This window comes from Pinus tabuliformis, chromosome Q (genome assembly GCF_031772625.1).
Source record: "Pinus tabuliformis cultivar Carrire ecotype Pingquan chromosome Q, CPIR1, whole genome shotgun sequence".
Classification (NCBI taxonomy): Eukaryota; Viridiplantae; Streptophyta; class Pinopsida; order Pinales; family Pinaceae; genus Pinus; species Pinus tabuliformis.
In genome coordinates this window covers 922,066,415-922,085,417 of record NC_142296.1, presented here as the reverse complement: position 1 = coordinate 922,085,417, position 19,003 = coordinate 922,066,415, and positions in this window count along the sequence as shown.

The following is a 19,003-nucleotide window of genomic DNA, read 5'->3' as shown; positions in this document are numbered from 1 at the left end:
GGTTCATGCATCCCAAAAGAGAAGGAGCTAATCCCTTGACTAAAAGAGCTATCCCTTTGAAGGAGGGCTTTATCCCTTTGAAGGAGGACCTAGTAACTTCCCTCCATTGCACTATAAATACAGGCATTGGAGTGAGGACTAGAGAGGTTAGAAGCTGAACATTTTGAGGGTAAATGCTGGTGAAATTAAGACTTCCTAGTTGAGCTTAAGAGGAGAGATCACATACCTTTTTGGCTTCATTGGGGAGTGAGTGAAACTTGTCAAAGTAGAGGAGACTTCTTGCTGGACCCTGGGAGGAGCTTGTACAGCGTCAAGGCAAAGGTTGTAAAGTTCTTCTTCTTTTGAATTAATACAATCAAACTCATTTTTCTCAACAAGTATCTTATGTTATTTGTTTCATGAACTCCTTGAATTTCATGTTAAATATGTTTTATGCAATTGGCTTTTCAGGTGCTATTTAATTTGTTTGCCTTGTTTGTGTTTGCAGATTCGCGAAAAGGAGCTCATTTGGATCAAAGGAGCGAGGGCATCCACAAGCTTGCGTTGGACCAAAGGTAGGCCCTAAAAACACTTGTTTTCTATTGTTTATCAAAACATATTTAGAGAAAGATAGTGTCTGGTTGGTTTGCTTGTCATTAGGTCTTCTTTAGATTCTAGGAAGGTCTATCTTGTCCGCAAGATCGACTCATTCCGTGTGACAAATAGAATAGGTGATTATGGGGCTGATGTTGTCTTGTCATGGGTGAATTCATTTGTAGGTGATTTCATTGTGCCATGACAAGATGATTTCAAAAGAGTCAGAAAGGAGAGGTCATGAGGTGGACACTTGTCGAGATGAGATGCAAAGATGTTATCATGCAGGAGTAGAGGAGCCTTGGACCACTAAAAAGAGATGGAAAATCATGTTCATTTACAAGGTTCTAACACTTATCAAGACCCTTTGGAGGGTGAAGATGAATTACAAGAAAAACCTATCATGAAGAAGTTGAAGACATAACAGTAGAGAAAGGAACCTCACATCAATACATTGCTATCAAGTCTCATGTCACAGTCAACAAACTATGGTCATTCAAGGTGCTAACACAAGAGTGTTGTTTGTTCCCATGTATTTTTCCACATTATTTGTGGAATGTAATTATGTAATTTCAAAAATGATAAAATGTAAAATGTGTGGAAGCCCAAGGGTCCCACATGGAATGTGAAAAGTTAGTAGAAATATCTAGAGCCTTGTAGAAGCTCAAAGGTCTCATCGGAATTCAAAAAGTCACATGGGAGCTCAAGAGTCATGAGGGAAGCTCAAGAGTCACAATGGAGGTGGAGAGTCGCCTCATTCGTTATATATTCACCCTCATAGCTCAAGCAAGAGGTATTTTCTCCTTGGCTTCCCTAAATTGGCATAGGAGAGAAGATCATTCTTTGGAGGAGCAAGTGGTGAATTAATGTTTCACTATTGGGGCCAGTGTCGCATCATTGCACTCATGTATCTTGGGACTTTCACTTAATATATGAAGCTCTCAAAGCCAGTGAAATTTCATGCATATGTTTTGAATGATTGTAAGATTATTCCTTCATTGTTTGCGGTTTAAGTTTATGTTTACACATACTAATGAAAATGAACTATCACATTGGCTTTGGTATGCATCTTGTTGAATGCGTTGTTACTTTCTTTTATAATCGTTGTTATCTTGTGAACTACTTTGCAAGTTACCTAATGATTCTTTCCATGCCCTTGTGTGTCTATTTTAGAATAATACTATTACTTTTATTCTAGAGGCTCACTCTTTCTTTCCTTTATGTGATAGTACCTTAAATACATTACAATCGTATGCCTCACAATATCAACTTACTTGTTTCAAAGGTTGTTTTTATAATCTCTTATGTTGATAATTCCATCCAAGGAAAATCTCTAAGAATAATGGTGGTCGTGCCTATTATCTGGATGGGGCTCCTACTCCAAACAGTGTGAGGTCTAGTTGGGACTTCATATCGGGGAGAACCCTATGTTGGTGGACTTCCAACACCATCAAAAATTAGCGCTAGGAAGGCCAAATGAAAAGTTGAACCTGTTGAGTTTGTTTTGAATCTCTCATCTTGAAATGGATCATCCCCAAATCATACTCTTGGGCTGTTTTTCTAAAATAGTAGATATTAAAATGCCTGGGAAAATAATTCATAACTTTTCTCAACTTAAGTTTGATGATGAGGGTGAACTAAATATCCTTGGAAATATGATTCAATTTATCCATTTTTATCTTTCTAATGGAATTCATTATAAATATGTTCAGATCAGGTTATTCATCCTCACTCTTGAAGGTTGTGTTAAGCGTTGGTATCATACATTACCAACTACTTCGATTCACTCATTTGAGCAACTTGTTAAGGAGCTTCATGAAGATTTTGATAGGTATGATTATAAATATGTCTATAAAAGGATCAATTAGTTTAGAATGAAACCTGATGAATCATTAGAATATTTTCTTGATCGATTTCTTCATCTTTGCTACGAATTTTCTAAAGAAGATGTGGATTGGGATTTCATGGGTGAAAAGTTTCATTATTTGGTTCAAATCTCTTTGAAACAATTCAAATATGAACTTTCTATCGATGTCAAGTCATCTTATAATGAAATTAATCTTTAATGTGTAGATCAAACATGTCTCATCCCAGAACTTGTTTTTCCAATTGTTCTCAGTCATGAGACACCTTAAATACCAGAGGAGGAACCTGCTACCCTTTTTGTCCCTTCTCCTCCTCCCTTGTCATTACCAAACAAGGCAGTCTTTGGTATTGTTGTTAAAGTTGGGAAATTCCAAAATAAAATTGTTGATTCACTTATCTCACCTTCATATTTTTCCCATGATCAAGATCTTAACTAGAAGAACCTTGAACTTTCAGACATATTCACATAACCTAATGTGAAGTTTGATACCTTGGTTTCCCAAGATGAAATTAATACACATAATTTTGATCTTGAATCGGATATCACCAAAAATATTGTTTCTTCAAGGGATACCTGTCATCCTCTATCATCTAAATCTCATGTCTCGTTGTACCATGATTCGCTTGATCATTCTTCCCCACCAACAAGTTCTTCAGATACTCTTGATTCTCAATTTGTTGGTCTGAATGGTAGTTGAGTACAAGGTGCTTATATCTCACAGGTAGAGGAGAAAAAGGGTGAATACTCATTCCATATTTCTTTCCTTTTTCAAATTCCTCTAGTTCAAGATGGTGTTATTACATTCTTAGTTGATCAAGGATCTTTCCCTCTTGATAATAATTAGATGAAACCAAAGATCTTAACCTAGATGAAACTTTGGACAACCATCTCCATTGCACCAATGACTTTGTTGATATATGTGGTAATGAATATCCAATTATGTTGGATGATCTCATGTTTTCGCAAGAAGACTTGGATTTGCAAAGCTTTGATCTAGAATATGATTTGATAATAGAAGAGTTTCTAATGGGAATTTCTCCCCCAACTCACTAGCCCCTGTGTCAATATGGTGTAATGAAATAATTGATGATGAAAATATTCCATTTTCATTAAACTCACAATCTGATGAATCAAATTCAAAGTTGACTCAAGATGGTAAGGTTTCCCAGGATGAAAATGATGATGTGGTAATCGTTGAGCATCTCTCTTACAATTTGGGTAATATTAACACATCCGATGAAACAATTGATTTTAACAGTTGCAGTCTGGCTCATAATGATCTTCTGAAATAACTGATGATAGTTGTCTTCAAACTAATGTTGATCTGACCATGCTTTCAAAATTCAACCATCCAACATTTGAAAGTTCAGAGCCTTGCCAGGAATTCAAGGCACTTCAACTTCATTTGATGGTTATGTCAAGTTCTCACAATCCTGATGAGGTCTCTGAACTAGGTTAGACTAGAATATTCTCGCATAATTATTTCCTCAACATTGTTTCACTAGATGTAAGCTCACCCTTGAAGGATTTTCATCATTTTCAAGCTAACTATTTTAATCCTCAAGATAGAGTCTCTGATCGGATAGGATATTATGATTTAGTTAATTATTATTCATGAAAACCCCTTGTATTAAACCCACAATTAGAGTGCATATCTTTCATGGATTCTAATTATCAAGATGAAGATCATCACTAGATGAAATATTTCTCCCTGTCAAACTCTTCCATGAATGATCAACTCCTAGTCTTTCTTATGTATGTTATGAAGTTAATCATTTTTCTGATATAATCATTCAATTTTAGTGTCATTCAATTCTTGAATAATTCAGTGGATCAAAAGGCTTATGCTAATATGAATACTAATTTCATTTGATACATACTTCTAATATTTTGTCAACTTGGTATCCTAATTGGTTCCCTGGATTTACAAGCTTTCATATCGTTGTTTTAGTATATAATTAAATACAAAGGGGACCAATGAAGAATCAATAATATTATATACCAACCCACCAATTTGATCATAATGTTGGTTTTAGCAATTGTCACTCAATTAATCATTTTCCCATTGGTATATTTGATGATAGTTGTTCTACATTTTTTGATATTATCAAGCCCAGTGATCTTTATGATTCATCATTTCATAATTTAGTTACTTGTCGGATAGTTAAGGCACTTTAGCTTTCGTTGATGGTTATGTCAGGCCCTCACCATCTTGATAAAGTCTCTGAGTAAGATTAGATCAGTTTTTCCTCACAATATTCTCCTTATAATTTGATCGGGCTCATTGAAAGTTCATCTTCTCAAGAATTTCAAGGTTTTTAAATCATTTGTTCCGAATATCTTGATCCAATTGTTGAATGGTTAGAGAAATATTAATTGGAAAGATTTGTTGCTAATAATAAGTTTTGATATTTCTTGGTATAATATGGGCCCCATAGGGCATTTCTCGACGAGGAAGAGGTGGTTGTAGTACAAGAACCCATTGAAGAAAATGAAGCAATTAATATCGAGGATCAAGCTAATGATCCTATGGAAAATGATAATGACGTTGATAAAATAGTTGAAGAAGATGGGAAAAATGGATTGGTCTAGGAGACATTTAATAATGTTAGAATGGATGATTATGGAAACTAGTATGATGACTGTGATTTTGATATATTTGTTCTTGAAATGGAAATTAAATATCTTTATGAATGCTCAGAAACATCTCTTCTCTTTATTGTATTGTTGTTGGTCAACTCAAAGGTGGGAATGGTTTTGCAAACACATGTGTGGCATAACTCCTAAGGTATGTAATATATTTTGTTACATTTAGTGTTTATACATGATAAAGAAATTATTTTTCCTTTGTTTTTAATGTTAGTACGTTGATCATCGTTTAATTAATTTGTAACATTTGGATGCAATATGTATTATTAATATTGTTTAGTGCATTAACTAATACTACTTTTTTTATGTTGTAGATTATTAGGTGAATGTATGTTACCACCATCAAATGTTTTACCTCGCATGTACGGAGATTTACTTGCCATTATGAAAGATATTGGAATGGAGTATCAAGCTATTCATGCACTCCCTAATGATGATATTCTCTATTATAAAGAACATGCATCGAAATATAAATTCCCAAAATGTGATGAGAGTAGATATCAAACCAATAAAGTAACAAAAAATTTATCTCGCAAGGTTCTTTGTTATATTCCCATAATTCCACGTTTGTGAAAATGTTCAAGTGCAAAAGCATAGCAAAACTTATGGATTACCATGCAACAAATAGAAGTGAAGATGGTGTTCTTTGAATGCCTGCAGATGGATATGCATTTAGGAATATAGAGGAAAATTGGTCAGAGTTTAAAAGAGAACCTTGTAATCTTAGGTTTTCATCAGTAGCTAACAGTGTTAATCCATTTGGAGATCCCAGATCTACTTACTCAGTGTGGCCTTTTTTTGTTATCAACAATAACATTCCTCAGTGGTAGTCAATAAAGAGGCAACACAGAATGTTGACAATGATTATTCCAGGCATTAATTTGTTTAGAATATTTTTTTTAACACAATAACATCTCATTTGTCTTGTTTGTTTCATAATTATGTCCAATATTTTTTTTTACTCATATATGTTCAGTTATGCCTTATAATTATATCCTATAATTTTTTTTAATTTACTCATATATGTAGTAATTATGTATTGTATGTTCAATCAATTAGGTAAGTATCGGGTCAAAGATATGAATTTATATATCAAGCCTCTTATTGATGAGTTAGTCGAGTTATGGAACGATGTCACTCTGTATGATATCTATAGACCAATAGTTGCACAAAGGGAATTTGAATTCCATGCAATGTTTGTGTGGATAATTAACGATGCCCCAAGGATAACACATATATGTGGTATGTTATAACGATACCCTAAACTTTAATAGTGTTTAACTTTATGAAGTTAATTTCATGTATGTTTTTTAAATACTTTGACCTTCATTTTACATACTTAAAATAATTAATATAAAAATTATCCGATCGCTTCATGTATTCAAACAAAGGGTAAATTTACTTGTCCAGTTTTGTAGAAACTTTTTCTACAATTATCTAGCTCTGATACCATGTAGAAATTTTGAATAATTTAACACATATTCAATGGAGATTATCCTGATCATGTACTAATGCGGAAAACATACACAATACATAAGCTCCTCTACGTTGATCAAGAATATAGCAGCATCAATAACAATAAAACATCAAGAGCATTCACACATTAACACAGTATGTATCACGGGGAAAGCATCTCGCTAAAAACCCCACACTATCTGTATATTAATGATTGAGTCATGTAACATTACACAGCATAATACTTCTCACAAGTATCTCCACCTCTGTTACACACAATACAGCTCAGATCTGATCTCCAAATCTCTTCCACTGCTTGCCTGCCTCCACTGCTCAATACCTGCTCAAGAACTGATGAGAATTGCTTCCCAAACTCGATTTTCACCTGCAAAATAGTCACTCACTCTTTGTGGACGTGAGCAAAGGCTAAAATGCGGGCCAAATACGTGAGCAAACTCATTGGCATACTCAATCCTTTGATTGTGCAAGATCTGGTGCACAACTATAGTCACAACTGATAGCAATCTGATTCTCTACCACCTGTCCCTGTTGAACTGAACATGCACTGACATGCAACTGAGTTAACTGATGTATTCTTTAGTTGTATTATGAGTTAATAATTAGTTTAACAACTCATCATTAGTCTATCTGCAGTTAGACTAACTACAACCAGTTTAACTAAGTTAAACTGAACACAACTCCATCAACTGTACCTCCAGTCCACTAAACTCAACTCACTTGAGTTCTAACTGAAGTCATGCATGCAACAACTCAACTGACTCATAAGAAAAACGAATTTCCTTCTGACAGCTGCATGTGCCACTTCCGTAGCTCAAACTGAAGTGCTCCAAGAGAATAAGATTAAGTTTATAGTCCAAATATTATTGTGAGATAATAATATTTGACTTTTCTATTTTTGACAGCCAGTCTAAAAATAGACTTGATCACTCACACTGTGATCACTCACACTTTCATCAAAAATAGAAGTCCATCTATTTTTCCCAACTTGATCACTCATCCATAAACATAGACATGATCCATATGTCTAAAAATAGACATAGTCTAAAAATAGACTTGCGCCAAAAATAGCCTGTGGGCCCACTTAGTGAAGGCGACTCTTTTCACTAAGCTCCATCATCTTGTTGCAATCTCAACAAGTTTGTGGTCCTAAGATGAAATATCATCATTCAAGAAGCTTAGGAAAGGAGGTGTTTAATGATTATAGGCACTTCATTTCTAAGAACCATAGGTACTAAAGTACTGAAAAATATATTTTCAATGGGAAAGAAAAGACTAGATTAAGACCATGGAGAATGAAACCTCTTGCATGGAAGTTGCAATATAATAGAGTCTCTCAAGGTATGGATCAAATTTCCTATGTATCAATATAAATGATATGTTTGGATTATTTTATATTTTTGTGGCATTTTCTTCACTTTACTAATTGATAGGTTATATTGTTGTTATAATATCTTTAACTATGATTCATGATGTAGATCATCAAGGCATTAATAACAGGGCACTTCCATGAGGAATGAAAAGGTATCCCAAGCAATTTAATAGACTCCCCTACTATGAGAACCTAGAAATTGTTCATTTGTTGATACAATGCACATCGGGAAGAATGTAACCGAGACCTTATGGCGAATATTTGATGAAAGGAGAGATAAAGAAAAAATTGTCAAGATTTGTAATGACATTAAGGAGGCCAACCATGCATTGCAAAGTGCAACTCATTCAAATAGCGATGGAGATGGCCAAAATATAAGTGCCCTTCCATGGTTATTCATAGAGCAGCAAAGCAAGGATGTTAAAGAAGTCATTGAAAAAATTGAATTTCCAGTTGGATTTTCTTCAAACATAAAGAATATCGTAACAAAGAAAGGTGCATTAGGTGGGGTAAAAACTCATGATTCAAATATGTTCATTAAGGTAATTATTTTAGTGTATATATTTATACATTGGTAAAACATCTTGTTAATTAGTGTTCTTTCTACTAATTTGGGAAAAATAATGATCGATCATTATTTTTGTTACAGTATGTTATACCTATATCTCTCTCAAAACAATTTGACAAGAATGTCAAACAAGTTATATATGACCTTGGAAAATACATGAGGTAAGTGGATATTTATGTGCAAAATGTAATTTGTTCAACAAGTTGTCGTGTCACATATTTTTGACTGCATGTATTTTACTTGTCATCATATACTATATACTTTTTTTGTTGAAATGTGTGATTTGCTTGCTTCATTTGTAGATGGTTGTCATCTAAATAAATCGATAAAGAACACATAAAGTACTGGAGGAAACAAATTCCTCATCTAATATGTGAAATGAAAAAGTATCTACCTTTAGAATTTTTAAATGCACAAAAACACTACCTCATACACCAAGTCGATGAGATTAAAAGTGTGGACCTATACGCACAAGATCAATGTGGATTGTTGAGAGGCATTTGAAATCACTAAAGGCTTTGGTCAGACAAAGAGCACGTCCTGATGGTTTTATGGTAGATGGATATATGGTATATCAAATCACGGTTTATATTCATCAATATAGTCCTGCAATAGTAAAAAGTATTAATGTATTGGATCACATTTGGGATGTCAACTGCATGACCAAAGTTGAAGGGGAGCACCTATTGGGGAAAGGTACAATGAGGAAAGTAAGATATAAGTAGATAGTGGAGATTTATAGCACATTTGAATTTTTTGTTTTTATGTATATCATAATTTTTTTATTTTTAGTCTTCCTAAGTAATCCATTATTATGAAGGTATATCATGGTGACTAATTATATATATATATGTGAATTTCTTTATTTTAATACAATCTGTCGAGAGAGGGATGCAATACATTTATACATTGCAAACAATCTTGATTGGATGAAGCTATGGATTGAAAGATGAAAACAAGCTAATAATGGTAGGTTGTCATGGTATGGTGTGTCTACATTGGTAAAATAAGCTCATCGTAGTGGAGATACCAATATTACATAGAGGGAATTTGATTTATCATATGGTTTAAAATATTATCAGACAAGCATATTCACCCATACTACTTACTTTTTTTTACAATTATATTGATGCATATGGCATGTTTTTTTCTTAATTTGAAATTTTTTGCAAGTATAAATATGATTATTAATTGAAAATGAATTTTTTATGTGTTTGACATATTGTAGTTGAAACACCACAACAAACTGTGGGGTGATGGCCGCAAATTTCACAAAAAAAGGTTGGATGAAAAGTTAAATTATGATAGTGGGATAGTTGTAGTATTTCCATTTATCAATGGTTCTTCTAGAGGTGACATATATCCAAAAGTATCTGACAATCAATACTATGGGTATCTGCATTATGTACTTGAGTGTGACTTTGAATCCTTCAAAATAGTTGTGTTCAATGTCAAATGGTTTAGGCTATGAATCCATGAATGTGACCTTGATAAAACTATTAGTGAGCATGCTAATGGATTTACCATGGTTGATACAAGGTATCTTGAGCCAGGATTAGAATCATATGTTCTTCCAAGCCAATGTGAATAGGTATTTTACGTAGACATTCCAGGTAAAGTAGTTTGGCCATATGTTGTCAGATATGATCCCAATGAAAGGCTTGTAAAGTATAATGTAGCGGAAGAAGATGACGTAGAGGAGTAGGGGGTTCATACAGTTTCGGACGAAGACATCGAAGAAGTTCAAGGAATATATGTTAATCGAGACAATTTTAATTTGGATGAACTAGATGATATTGTCGTTGTGTCAGATGAAGAAGTTGAACCAAATGTAGAAGAGCATGTTCCATATGCTGATATAGATGATGATTATGATTTCGATATGGTGAATCCTTTAAACATGAATTCTAAACTTGATGATAGAGATGATGAGTTAGATGAGGAAGAATATTAATGATATCAAAATGTTGAAAAGTATGAGGTATGTATTTATATGTATTCAGTTGGTTTGTTCTCTTTCTTTCACCTTAAATTTTTATTTTCCTAGTTTTTATGTTTGAATGTTACTTTGTTTCCTTCAAATAATATATTTAAAAATTGGTCGGCATGAACTAGAAACCTGACAAACCGGTCGGTTCATTAGGCATTTGGGTTGAATAGGGCAAAAAACCCAATTTAAGGGTTGATTTCGCCAAAAAATCACAAAAACCGGTCAAACTAGCTGGTTTATGATGGAATCGGTCAGTTTATGGTCAAACAGGCCAGTTCTATCATAAATTGGTTGGTTCATTTCCAAGTTTGTGGCAGACGATGATCGACCCACATGGACTCTTTTTGGAAGCTTCCTGGGTGTTTTGGATTGAAAGAAGGGTTGTTTCCCTCCAAAAACACCCTCTCCAAGCCTTTAAAAGGAGCTCAACCCCCCCCCATTTGCCTCACACATCTCATTTGGAGTTTTTATGAGTTTCATTGGGATCTTGGAGAGTGTTGATATTTCGCTGGAGTAGTGGAAAAATAGAGAGTTTGAGGTAAGTAGTAGCCACCATGCCTCCAAAAGAAAAGGGTATTGCATGGAATCATTGTGATATGATTGATGGCAAAATGATCTGCAAATATTGCCAAAAATCTATTAAAGGAGGGGGTATTAACAGGTTCAAGCAACACTTGAATGGGATAGGAGGCCATGTAAATCCACATGGAGCACCAAATGAAGTAATAGGGCATATCAGGGGAGGATACCTAAAATATAGGAATTTATCCTATTTTCTTGCATAATTCCCAAGGAATGATTCACCTGCTTAACAACCAAGCTTGTACACTCAACTAGTATACAATTGATAATTACAATGTGTCTTTTCTTCCACTCGAGCTAGGAAATTTGAATTCCATGCATGTTCAGGCTATTTTTAGTTGATTGACTAGTTTAACTGAGGGATCACTAAGTTAACAACAGTTCTACTACTCAAGTGACCTGACTCAACTAAGTACTTGAACTTAGTTAACTCAACTAGATTGGTAAATCTTAGCAATCACTACATGCACAACTCTACTTCTAGCCTATAATTGGGCTATTTTTAGTTGATTGACTAGTTTAACTGAGAGATCACTGAGTTAACAACGGTTCTACTACTCAACTGACCTGACTCAACTAAGTACTTGAGCTCAAATAACTCAACTAGATTGGTAAATCTTAGCAAGCGCTACATGCATAACTCTACTTCTAGCCTATAACTCAAATTTAATGCATCAAGAGGCGCTCTACAGCCCAATATGGGGGTAGATCTCATGTAAATAACATAAAAATTTAACATGTAATTTTTAACATTTAATATTTTTAATCTTATGTCGGCCCTATTTAAAAATCAATCTAATTATTATTATGCATAAACCAATGCTCCATCAAGTTTCCGGGATGTGGGGGCAAGGGAGCGGGAATACGCAGGAGTGGCCTATGCAAAAGCTCCCCACTAATTTTTAGGAAACGTGGGGGAGCGTCAAAGTCTTAAAAACTTATAAATATAAAAATATATGATATATCGTTGAAATTTTAATATTTATAATGTAACTGTCTTTATCATTATATAATATATAACACTTACATCATGAAGGATAAATGATAAATCGATGAATCATATAACGGGAGTCTGAAACAAATTTAAAACGAAAGGAATGCTATCATAACATCATATATCATACATCATACATGTAAGTTTGTAACTGTACAATGTAACTACTAACAATGTACAATGAAAATAAATGTTTAAATTTTTAAAGTTTAAACCATATTGAAGTTCCAACTATGAATACTGAATATCGAAATAAAAGTCAAGTCAAATACATCAAGAGTAAAATTTTAATAGAGTCAAGACTCGAGTCTAATATATCATATATCAAGATTTAAAATAAACTGAAGCCTACAATTGAAGTCTGAAACAGAAAAGCAAATGTGAAGGGACAAGAGGACAACTGAGCATAGCGATATCATGGAAAGATGAAACAATGTGAAATGAACATTGAAAATGAAGTTTAAACCCTTCCCAATTCATAAAATTAGGATTTTTTTGTTTTATTAATTTTTTCTATTTCTTTTTTTCCAGGGAAACGACCACTCACGACCCCATTTGGAGGATTCGACCCCGAAAATCGAGGAAACGCCCCCTTACAAGTTTCTGCGTGTACCCTGCTTTTTGGGAGTGTGAGGAAATGACCCCTAGTCGTCCCAAAGTCCTTGGAGCACAAGGGAGCTAGGAAACTCGACCCCCAGGTGGGGGGATGCGGCCCCATGGAACACTGGTATAAACACAATATAGATTTAAAATATAGAGAGGTTTACAAGCACTCAAAAAAGAATCATGGTAAATAAATAAAAAATACAAATAAAGTGGAGGTATGGTAAATAAATAAACCTCTTTTTATACTTACTCCAGAGGTATGGTAAATAAATACAAATATTAGTGAACTAAAGGTATGGTCAATAAATAAAACCACTTTTATATTTACTCTTTAAACCTCTTTATATTTAAGAAAACTCAAAAAAAATGTTTTATTTAGGTGAAGACTATGGGCGAAATACCATTTTAATATAATGGGCCAAATACCATGGTAAAAAAAGACATATGATAAATAAATATAAATATAAATAAACCAGAGGTATGGTAAATAAATAAAACATTTTTTTTATATTTACTCCATTATCTATTTTATATTTATGAACACTCAAAAAAGAGGTTTTATTTAGGTGAAGCCTATGGGCCAAATTATTATTAATACCATGCAAAAAAATAGCATTAACCCTAATATTAAGATTATAATATTAATATTAATATCATTATTAAATCTAATATTCATATTAAAATATTATAATAATATTATTATTAAATTTAATAACTTTGGATTAATACAATATTAAATTTGTTATATTATAATATATATGAATATGTCATGATATATATTAACTCTAGATATATATGGTAGGGAAGAACAATGACATAGAGTGATAGAGGTGGAGAGATAGGGGAGTGACAAGGGAGAGATGGAGATAAACTGAAGGAGAGGGTAGATGGGGAATGAAGATAGAGTGAGGGAGAGGAGTGAGAGAGGTAGAGAAGGGTAAGAGATGGAGAGGGAGACACAAAGATGAAAGGGGGAGAGAGAAGGAGAGAGGGAGGGAGATAGTGAGAGGATTGGAGGGCAGAGAGAGAGCGAGCGAGAGAGAGAGAGAGAGAGAGAGAGAGAGAGAGAGAGAGGAGAAAAAGGGAGAGAGGGGAAGTACTAGAGAGATGAGGAGAGAGGGAGAGATGGAGAGATGGATTTGGAAGGGGAGAGAGGGGAGGAAGAAGAAAGACATAGAGAGTAAGAAGTAGAGAGAGAGTGAGGGAGTGAAAAGGGAGAGATGGAGAGAGTTTGTGTATGTTTAGGGGTGAGATAAAGAGACAAAGAAGGAGAGATGGAGATAAGGAGAGAGGGAGGGATATAGTAACCTAGTTGGATAGAGAGAGAGAGAGAGTGATGGGGCAAGAGAGAGGATTGGAGGGGAGAGACAAAGAGAGAGTATTGGAGGGAAAAGAGAGAGAGAGAGAGTGAGTGAGCGATGGGGGAATAGAGAGGGAGGTAGGAGAGAAAGGGAGAGAGAGTAAGGATGAGAGAGAGGACTTGAGAGAGAGGAGGGGATGATGGGGGAAGAGAGAGGATTGGAGGGCAAAGAGAGAGAGGAGAGAGAGAGGGAGTGAGATAGGATGAGAGAGGGAGGGGGAGAGATGGAGGGAAGAAGAAAGATGTAGAGAGTGAGAAGTGGAGAGAGGGAGGGAGTGACAAGGGAGACATGGAGAGAGAGTCTATATGTTTTGGGGTGAGATAAAGAGACAAAGAAGGGGAGATGGAAAGAGGGGGGAGAAGGAGAGAGGTAGGGATATAGTAAAAGAGTTGGAGGGTGAAGAGACTCAGAGAGAGAGAGGAAGGTAGGAGAGAAAGGGGGAGAGAGGAAGGAAGAGAGAGGATGTGAGAGAGTGGAGAGAGGGAGGGAAAGAGAGATGAAGTTGGAGGGGGAGAGAGAGGGAGTTAAGAACAAATACATAGAGAGAGAAAGGTGGAGAGAGATAGAGGGAGTGATAAGGAAGATGGAGAGATAGGGAAAGAGGACAACATGAGGAAAAAGAGAGAAGCGGTGGAGAGGGAGAGAAGGGGAAGAGAGAGAGAGAGGGAGAGGAGGAGGTATGGATAGATAGATAGATTGGAGAAATATAGTGTGAATCTTTGGGGTGATATAGAGAAATAAAGGGAGATAGAGATATTGATGGAAGGTGAAGAGAGGGAAGAAGAGAGAGATGCGGAGACAAAGGGAGGTACAGAGAGATTGATAAATATGGAGTGAGAGAGAGTGTGTGTTTGGGGGGTGATATAGAGAGATAAAGAAGGACATATGGAGGGAGATATATATATATATGGAGGGGGGGTGGTGTGAGAGAGAGGGAAGAATATTTCTTGCACTAGATGCATTGATTTTAATGTAGATGGTGATTTCTAATCCTATTTGATTGTCTACACTAGATATTTCAATGTAGATGTTGATTTCTAATTATATTTGATTACTTGCACTAGATGCATTGATTTCAATGTAAATGATTTCTAATCCTATTTGATTGCTTGCACTAAATGCATTGATTTTATTATAGATGTTGGTTTCTAATCCTATTTTCTTACTTGCACTAGATTCATTGATTTGAGTGTACATGTTGATTTCTAATCCTATTTGATTGTTTGCATTAGATGCATTGATTTCAATGTAGAAGTTGTTTTTAACCTTATTTGATTTCTTGCATTAGATGCATTGATTTCAGTGTAGATTTTGATTTCTGATTCGATTTAATTGGATGTATGATGGTACATTAATTTTAAAGTGATTGGATTTGTTATGGCCTAAATCTACCTCAGGCTGAGAAAGGCAGGATTTAGGGTAACATCAAACCACGCTTAACCTGGTAGCTAGCCCTACCAGGTTGGGAGAGGGCTCTCTCCTTGTCAATCTAAAAAGAATATGGTCAATAAAGCTTGAGATGACTAATATAAAGACTAATTTTGGGCTCGGTATATGCTCAAAGGAGTTTGATTGAATTTAATGTTGGTTTGTTGGCTCAAATGTGAAAGGCAGATTTGGGTTTGGGGAATGGGCACAGTCTTGCAGAGGTTTATGTGGGGCTAGGTAGGCAAATGGTTTAGTACTTTGAAATAAGTGAGATGGAGAGTCTTAAGAATGGTAAGGAGTTGGAGAGGGCATGAAAGTGTCAGGGATCCTCTTCAAACAGTTGAAAACATGAATAACTAAACAAAACCCTAGGTAGAGCACTGCAACATCAATGAATTCTACCTTTATCCTTGATTCATTTAGTTAAGCTGAACAGAAAGAGATGATGGCATACATAAATACATGTAAACTTGAATTACAAAAGTAAAAACAATACCAAATCAACTTGCCACAAGAATCCCACAAAATGTCGCAAACCTTGGTCTATTTCTTTGCCAAACTGCAGAGATGAATGTACAATAATGCTCAAAGCATTCACAAGAGTCCAACCTTTACCAATGACTGAGAAACTACTAGATATAGGCAACAAACAATTCATGCTAGGATTTAGGGGTTGAATTCATGAGTTTAGGAGTTGTTTAAACAAAATCTAAACTAAGAACTAAAAAGTAGGCAGTGGAACAGCTTGCCTCTAAAACCTAGGAAACTGATTCATTCAGTTTCAAACTACCTTTTCATGATGTATCTACCTCCATGAGTGAAATTTTAGCATATTTACATCAAATTCCATCCGTTTACATCAAATTACATCATGAGTTTGACCATGAGAGAGAGAAATTCAAACTGAGAAAAAACTAGGCAAAGAAAACAGAGTTTTTGGGAAAAAAGTCAATTTTCCACCTTGTGCACCGTGCCTCTATCCCTGTGCGTCACGCCTTTTTGCAGCTGATTTTGGAGGCCTTCCCATGCACCAAATTTGCTCCAAGTGGGATTGTTGGAAATTTCTGTCTATCTACTTTCCATAACAGGTGGAATTTCTAAATTTGGTGTCCATTTGTCCCTCCAAAAGTGATTTTTCCCAACACTACTTCCTGTGTGGCCAAAAAGGGGCAGAAAGGGCATTTTTGAGGTGTTTTTGACCCTTTTCGAAGCTCAAAACTTGACAAAATTTCTTGTCCATTTCTGGGAATTCATATTTTTTCATGTACAATCCAAAAAAACTAAGTTTTCCTCCAAAGGAGGTCCCTAGCAAAAGCGTGCGCCAGGTGGCGCGGCGCACCAGGCAGAAAAATCTGTGTTTTGCTCCAAAAATTCAAAATTGACAAAAAGTATCCCAAATTTCCTAAAATTTGGGCTAAGTGTCTTGCATCAAGTGCTATGTTGGGCTAAGGAAGCCTCAGCCAAAATCTTGAGCTTGTCTTACTCTTTCCTCTTCCTCAAATCTTTCCTCAACTTGGCCTTTAAAGTCCTAATTCTTGCTTTGCAACTTTTATTTCTTGCCAAATAATGAAAAGCCATGTGCCGCAACATGTCCTTCTCCTTTTTAGCCTTGTCTAGTAGCCTTTCCAAGTGCATGTTCATCTTCTCCAACCAAGACTCCTTGTCATTCTCTATCTCTTGTTCAATGGAAGTCAAAGTGACATGGTCCTCTTCGTCATTTTGCTTCTTCAGTTTCAACATTTCTAGCTCCATTAGGCTTTGCTTATCCTCCAACTATTTGTTCTCTTTCTTGTTCATCATCTATATTATCCTCATGCATCTTCTCTTTGCCTTTGCTTTGCTGCTTATGTTTCTCCATAGAACTATCAATGAGTGTCTCTTCTTCATAGTGTTTGTCTTAGGAAAATGATGAGATGAAGGTATGGTGGAAAAAATGATAATGAAAGAAGGATGAAAGAGGACAATGGTGATGTGAGTAGGGCTTGTAGGGTTTTTAGGGAGTGATATGGTTTGGGGATGCAAATTAGGGTTTGGGAATAGTGGGAATTAGGTATTAGGGTTTTAGGGTTTTGGGGATGGGGGGGTAGGATGAGTGGAAATGAGAGAGGAAAGGGAAATGAAATTTTCAAAATGTAGAGGACAAGAATGTGAAAATGATACAGGGGAGAAAAACAACAACAATGACAAAATTGCAAACCCTAGACAATTTTTGTAATGTAACTATGCAGCAAACTAGGGTTTGATCTTTCACCTATAAAAACACCATCAAAGATGATAAAATGTCTTTAAATGGAAAATGGGAAGTTTAAATTACTTTAGGAATGATATTTGCAAGATTTGGAGCTTTAGAAGATCGATTGCAAGAGTTTTTTGGCTTGGTAGACTGGTGCGCCACGCCAACACCCAGGTGTGCCGCGTCTACTTCAGACTCACTTTTGACAGCCTTCCCAATGTCCAAATTGGTGCACGATAGCTCATTGGAAATATTATTGAGTCTACGTTCCAACAAAACTTAATTTTTCAATTTGAGGTTCATTTTCCCTGTCAAAAGTCAAATCTCTTAGGACTGGTCAAAATGTGCAAAATGAGGCTACCTAAAGTCAGAGTGTTGTTGCAGTCAACTTTGGAAGGTCTTCCTCAAATCCAAATTGAGCTCATGATAGCTCACTGGAAAGATATTTGTGTCTAGTTATCGTTTGACTCATCAATAAAGTCATTTGGCCAACCAAGCTAGGAGAAATCTTGATTTTCCTAAGGTCACTTCAGAGGTGCATCAATTCTCCTGAGGCAACTGTATTTTTGACATTTCTCTAAAACCATGACACCTGTGTAAAAATTGAAGGAGGATTTTCTTCCTTGGCCTATTTTGGACAAAAACCTCTCTTAGTTTTCCCAAATTCATCTTTTCTTGCTCAGAAAAATCATTGGAGTAAAACCTATCCCGATGTGTGGAATAAGGGATTTGTTGAAATGAAGTGAAATGAAGGGGATAAGGAGCTTCTAAATTCTTGAGAAAATTTTGGGAAGTAGGGAGGGATGTTAGGAAGCAGGGGAAAGTGGAATTTCAAAGATTGAGTGAGGGGAAGGGGTCCAAAAGGGCAAAACATAGGTTTAGCCTAGAAAATTGTCAAGTTGTAACGAGAAACTAGGGTTTGTGTGAAAATGAGGAATTTGAGGGATATTAGTGATGGGAAGTGTTTAATAAGGTACATTAAGGATAGGGGAAGGTGTATGAACATTAGGATACAAGTTTTACTGATGATTTGATTACCTTCAAAACCCTAGGAGAGGGAAATGAACCTTACCTAGGCACAACTGAAGCATGAACAAGGTGTAAAATGACCCATTGGAACCTGACATGATGACAACCCTCTGAATGATGGTACACTCAGCTGAATGGTGACATGGACCGAAATTTGGACAACTTTGAAAGGATTAAAAGCAAACCCTAGACCTAATACCTAGTTACCAAATTTTACTTGAAGACTCACTAAAATGACAAAATTTGACCTTGACACCTTAAAATCACTTTGTAAGAGC